General features: G+C 35.5%; 1 long non-coding RNA gene across 1 annotated transcript; it reads right to left on the bottom strand.

Annotated features, from left to right (window-relative positions):
- Positions 1–241: 241 nt before the first annotated feature.
- On the bottom strand, positions 242–2,436 carry LOC117118046. The gene is made up of 3 exons (XR_004446991.1): positions 2,359–2,436; positions 1,720–1,842; positions 242–553 (listed from the first exon to the last, which is right to left on the bottom strand). It is a non-coding gene; the product is annotated as an uncharacterized LOC117118046 (long non-coding RNA).
- Positions 2,437–7,039: the final 4,603 nt, after the last annotated feature.

Here is a 7,039-nt window from a genome sequence, read left to right as displayed (position 1 = left end):
AAATGAAGAGTATGTATAAAGATACAGAATGTGGAAATTGTTCTTTATTACAAGAGAATACAAATTTAGTAATGTTATCCAACAAGGATTAGCTTCATCATCCAGTGCAAATTATAATTTCTCAAATGAAAGGAATACAATAATTTACTTCCACCGATATTAGATCTCACAATTTCTATATAGTGTAACAAAAATATATAGTTACTCATGCAGACACTGTCAGGTTTCTAGAAGCAAGTACACAAGTTTAAAACTTTTGTCTTAGATTCCAAGGTGATGAATTGCAGGTGTAGTGTAATTGGGTAACCTAACAGCTCCCACTGACAAACAAAAATAGATATTGAATCGCATTGGAAAGGAGGGTACCATATAACAAAAGCCCTACTTAGTATTAGATTACTCTGATGGAAAATGCTATTCAATCCTCATTGTCAGAACCTCCTACTTCTTTCACATCATTATATACCTCCTCCTTTATGATAGCTTCCTCGTTGATGACATTTTCCTCAGAGACAGCTTTAACTGGAGTGCTGTCAGCGTCACTTTTGGGTTTCTGAAATTTTAAGCAGGCAAACAATATTGCAAATTTAGAAAAAAAAAATGTGCATGCATTTGTAACACAATCTTTTTGTGTGTGTCTGTGGTGGGGGGATGCCTGCCTTCCTTATACATAAAGTATTTCATACTGCCTTTTCGTGATTTCCTCTTTTAGGTTTTGCACAATTTTTTCTTAAAAAAATTAAGGTGATATATGTCTAGGAAAACAAATTAAATTGTATTACAATATTGCACATTGCAGTATTAAATGTACCTTAATAAATGAGGTTTTAAATGTGTTATATCCCCTTGAAATTATTGTATAAGTATGATATGCATAATGTACAGTAGCTAAGATAAGTAAGAGAATAGCCGTTGTTTTTTTTTCAAAAGTGAATTCCTGTCTAGGAAAACGAATTAAATTGTATTAAATGTACCTTAATAAATGAAATTTTAAATGTGTTATATCCCTTCGAAATTAATGTATAAGTATGATATGCATAATGTACAGTAGCTAAGAAGTAAGAGACTAGCATTTTTTTTCAAAATTGAATTATCGGTTTCCATTCCTACAAAACAGTTACAATTTCAATGTCCCTTATAGGCCAAATCAAAGGGTATAAATAGAACAAAAGCGTGTACTCCCGTTTATAGAAACTTCATAGCTGTGTAGAATGCCCGCGTTCATTTTTGTACTGACGTATGCCCGCTATTTACTTGGCAAGTAGAAAAAACAGACATGACAATGGTACAGGACGTGGGTGGACATACAAATGACAGTGGTCATCTTACACTGGCTGCGTACTAGGGCCTATCGTTTGTTTACTCTCTCAATGAGTGGAGTTTGCTCTTTTGCCCTATTTGGCCTAATTACGTACACATTAAATTTTATTACTGATCTCCCTCTAATGAAAGACCGCTCCAATTGAAGACTACTTCTAAATAAAGACCACTTTTCTGTGGTCGCAAATTGACTATGTCTTATTGTTATTATTCTAGAGACCGAAGCTGCTAAAAACCATGAAAATCCCGGTCCCAAAAGTGGTCTTAGATTGGAGGGAGACCTGTATTTAATAACCGTCATCATATAGTAACTACAGTACATATAATTTATTTTAAGCATGTTGCTAACCAGAACCTAGGACCAGTAAACTTAAAACGTAAAGAAAACATTATATTCACCTTGACGAAAGCCGGTAATTTTCTGTTTGTTCAATCAACTGCCACAGACACAGTAAGGCTTCCAAACAATCAAAATACTTCCCTACACCACCACATTTGATTGAGTTTTTAGTAGAGACAATTCTGAAATAAAAGTCACCATTTATATTAATTAATAATTGGTGATTACATACATCAACTCTCAGCAAATAATAATTGCTAGACTAGCCTTTAACCCCACCCCGGTTTAGGCCAAGCCCTACCCCTAAAACACCAACTTTATTTCAATAAAGCATGCACTTGATAGCCTATAATTATATTATAATAATTATGAAAACACGGCCTAATCAACATTCTCATAACTAAACAGGCTATGAGGCAAGGCTGCAGTTTAGCTAGGCCAACAAAGGCCCTATGGCCATATCCCTAAGGCTACGCTAGCATAGCCTATCTATATCCTCACTGAGTATAAATAGCTGGCACAGAGAGAGAACAGTGTGAACTGTCTATGCCTATGACTATGTCTATGTCTATGCAAATTTATGCACAAATATGCCAGGCCTGGCCTAGGCTAGGTCTCTCCAAGTCTTTCTTAATACCACTACTCACTACTGTATCATGCCTACACACATTAACTGAATAATAAAACAAACCTCTTACCTCCATAGTGGATAATACTGCTAAACTACCTTCCAAGAATGTATAAACTGACTTAACTCCATCACCATGAATTCAAAAACACAGTACTCAACTAAAGTGACCAATCAGAATTGAGTGCAATTCGAGACACTTCCTGGTTCTCTAGTAACAGGTTAACTGTCTGATAGATAACATTATTTTTTTGTCATTGTTATATGGATGTGTATGGTAGGGAGAATAAGCTTAGAGAAACAGCAGTCCCCGTCGGGTAGCGCCCCACCCCCACCCCCACCTCTCTCGTCAGGGAGAAAACAGCAGTTTGTTTAAGATAAACAAATATGTATTCTCTAGATAGGCAAATTCTAAATATAAAATCGATTAAATAAGTTCATTGAGATAGACTAATGGCCCTGTTGGGTAGAATATAAAATTCTGTTTGAATTGTACCCCTCAACGGTGTTTGTAGGCCTATCATTATATCGTTTATTGTTGTCGTTTGGTGGTGCTAGCATGTAAAAGCTGAAGCATGTAGCTGAACGTCATTAAAAGACCTTTGCGGCACAATTATTGTAGTCAAAACTTCGACGTTCTGTAAACGTTTTGTGACCGTTTATTAAAGACGAAGACGTAGCGGACTTATTAAAACGTTTTGTGACCGTTTATTGAAGACGAAGACGTAGAGGACCTCAATAAAACAGATTGTAAACGTTTAATAAAGTCGAAGACCTAGAGGACCTCAAATCTTTTATCAAATGTTGTTGTCTCATCAATTCATCCCAGTCACATCTATCGTTTGTATCGAACATTACTATCCATTTTATTTGCCTTCTAACATGTTTAGATATAGCAGTATAACTCTGTGTTAGCACCCATAAACGTTGTCCGTAGTGACAACCGGTAAAGCCTAGCTTGCTTAGCATAGATCTTCTCTTTGCAATATCGTGGCGTGGAGTGGCGCTTCAGTCGTCGATTATAAACAATGTATTTCACATACCTTTCTTTGTATTGATTTTAAAATAAATTAGCATATAGACATTCTTTCCGCTGTCACTTTGCCCGACTATTAGAGCAGAGAGAGCTTTCATCGGATAGTCAATCATTCTTTTTTAATACTTAATTTTTCCAAATTCTTTACCTGCAATAACCAGCTAGGCATCCATCACCAAGAATACGTGACATTCGAGTTTTGCACTCATTGTTTCACCAGTTCTCGATAATTTTCATTTTCTTCAGAGATAAAGTGCTTTTTAGCTTCGTAATACTGCATCCCGGGTGTCAGGCCATCCGTGTTTTCGTAAAAATTGCCGAGGTACTCCGTTAAGTTTCAAGACGTAGGATGTAATTTTCAGATTAACAAATGTCTGATGGTCGTGTCCATAACCTGTGACTGGATCCCTAAAAAGCATTAGTACACCTTTAAGAGATTCGCAATGCGTTATTGCGAGGATATTTCACAAAGTATCTTGCTTGTTGAAATTGTATTGGGTATAATGCAGGACTCTATCAAATAGGATGGATTGCCTACTGGTAATATGTCTGTGAATCGTATCTGCCTGTTTAGGTTTTGTCAGCATTTCGGCTTCTAATTTTATGTTTGTTATCTTAAAGGTTGGATTTTTCCTACCCCATTTAAAACCTCGGGTGCAGGGGCCAGAGTGATTTCAAAAGGATAACTGGTCGGTTAGGCTGTGCTGAAAATAGAGTATGTTATCCTTACCCAACAATTCAAATGTGTGTAGAGGAATAGGAAACTTATTTACAAACGCATCAGCCATAGCATTTGTCGTTTGCAACAGAGGAATCTTTGTCATCTGCATTGCACCTTACCTTTCTGATATTTGTTTAACAGACATCCTGATTTACCAACTCGTCGGAACTCTCAAAGGGGCTCAACCATTTTTGCTTAAAACAGCTGTACATATTCCAATTGCTGACATTGAGAATTTCTTTACCTCCCAATTTGATCACCATCAAAACGTGGTTTACTACGTTCCAATTCATTGCATTTGCTACCTTTGACGTCGTACTAACTTCGATATTGAAGCTCAGGGTTGCGGTACTGGGTACTATACAGTCGTGGTTATTTAGCATAGGCATCCTGGCTGTAAACATTATTCCCGGATAAACTTCACTTACCGAAGTGATTGGAATACTAATAGAGCTTCTTCTTCCTGCAAGTCCTGGTTGGCCCCTTCCTGTATATCTGTGAATCTTTCTAGGTTTATATTCGTATTCGATACTCATCATACTTGTTTTTATTATTGTTAATAAAATAAATATTAAAAATGAACTTTGAAAATATATATCCAATATATGATGATCGAGAAGATTTATTTGAAGATCCTGAAGATTTTGACTTGTTAGGACCCTGAAATGTTATTCATTATATATTTTACTATAATGAATAAATTGTTTAAGTCAGAAGCTTATCTTCGTCTAGTTCAATTTCTTGCTTGGGTTTAAGCTTGCAGCCTACTGCGATTATTTTCATTTGGTGAAACTTTTTACCAAGAGTCAATGTAGATCCCCTTCACCTGAATGTTTGCAAATATTTTGTACATTCTTTTATTGGCTAGAGGTTCTTTGAAGTGGACCTTGACGTCATTGTTTAAGTTTAACCCAGGCCATCCAACTGTCCCTTAATTTAGAATGTACTTGCTAGTTTCCTCGTAAAAACGTTGGTCGATTATACCAAACTTATAAGGTCGTCCGGGTGATCGATTATACCAAACGAGGAAGAAGAGTTTTGGTTCACAGCATAAATTGCATCCGATTTACTAGTCTTTAAAATATATGGTTTATTATCTTTGTAAATTGTTTGGTAGCTGTATTTTTCGTATTTCTTTGCTTCACTAATATATACTTTTTTTTTTTAATTATTTTTTCAATTTTCTTTAAGCCAATTTCAAACATAAGGTTATCGTAAACAACTTACCCATATTTTCAACCTCGTTACCTTCTTCATCATATATCCTAAAGGTGAGGGAGGTTATCGTAATTTTTTATAATCCTCGAGGTAGTATCGGCTCACTTTAACGAAATCCGCAAGATTTTCCCGCTTGGTTAAAGGTACTGTACAACGCATAGCAAATCACTTTTGTTTTCATTTAAAACGTTTTCGTGGGTGCTTAATTCGTCTAAGTGTATAAATAATTCACCATCTCATTTTGTTTTAGCCTGAGTCTACCTTCAAAACCTACAAATTTCGCGAAGACTTCGTGTACGACTTGTACGACCAGGTTAAACTCATCGCCACCAGAATTTATTTGATCCGTTGCTATTATCACCGTACCACGATCCTCGTCGTATTCAACATTACTGAGATTTAAATCTCTTTTATTAGCGTTAAGCCTTTTGACAACTTTATCCGTCAAAAATCCCGAATTAAAAGAAACTCCAGACCCATGCGGCGCCCAATCGACGTTGGGGTTTCTTCTCGTCACGGCAAATATGGCGGTGTTTGTCAGATTGTTGTAACGAACTTTTCTATAATTGCCTTTGCAAAAAATGCTTGCGGTACCATCTTAGTATAGTGAAAAACAGGGCCCCTTGACCATTTTTCGGGAACCAAGGTTTCTCTGCTGATTTGCCATCACTAGGGTATAAATAAAAAAGCGGGGGTGAGCCACCAGAAAAAGGGCGGAACATGTTTTTTGGCGGCCAAAATTAAGACAATGGCTCATAACTTTACTTCTACTAGATAAAAAAGGTAAATCTGGTGTCTAACTATATGTTATTAGGGTCAATGAATTCAATGAGACATGTTTAAAAAACCTAGGATGGCAGCCATTTTGAAATTTAAGATGGCTGCCATATACTTTTCAAAAAATGAAATATTTCAGTAAAATTCCACATCTCTATGAAAATGGTAAATGTTGGTCTAATCATATGTGTTTAGTCTCTCTGAGTTAAACAAACATAGTTTCAAAAGCTAGGATGGCAGCCATTTTGAAATTCAAGATGGCCGCCACAAAACCGTCGAAAATCAAGATATTTTGGTATGTAATTTTACTTCTCTTTAATCAGAAATGGTAAATTTGGTGTCTATTCATATTAAATTGTGCTCTCCGAGTTTATATAAATATGGTTTCAAAAGCTAGGATAGCAGCCATTTTGAAATTCAAAATGGCCGCCACAAAAACCATTGAAAATATAATATTTTGGTATGCAATTCCACTTCTCAATCAAAAATGATAGATTTGGTGTCTAATCATATGTTATTATGCACCATGAATCCAATAAAACATTTCAAAAAGCAAGGATGGTAGCCATTTTGAAATTCAAGATGGCCACCACAAAAATCTTTGAATATCAAATATTTTTTTTATATTTTTACTTCTCTTCAATCAAAAATGGTAAATTTGGTGTCCAATCATATTTTGTTATGCTCTATGAGTCCAATAAACATGGTTTCAAAAAAGCAAGGATGGCAGCCATTTTGAAATTAAAGATGGCGGCCACAAAATCACTGAAAATCAAGTATTTTGTTTTTACAATTCCACTTAATCGAAAATTGCAACAAATTTAGTGTCTACTAATATGTTATTGTGCACTCCTAAAGTTTAATAAAACATGGTTTTCAAAAGTTAAGGATGGCAGCCAATTTTAAATTCAAGATGGCCACCAAAAAAAAAATCGTTGAAAATAAAATATTTGTTTTCTAAAAACACTTCTCGATTTTGTGGACACTTTGAGTCCATTA

This window comes from Anneissia japonica, unplaced genomic scaffold (assembly GCF_011630105.1).
Source record: "Anneissia japonica isolate Jap-2015-1 unplaced genomic scaffold, ASM1163010v1 scaffold287844_len763494_cov143, whole genome shotgun sequence".
NCBI lineage: Eukaryota > Metazoa > Echinodermata > Crinoidea > Comatulida > Comatulidae > Anneissia > Anneissia japonica.
This window is presented reverse-complemented; position numbering and strand designations above follow the sequence as displayed.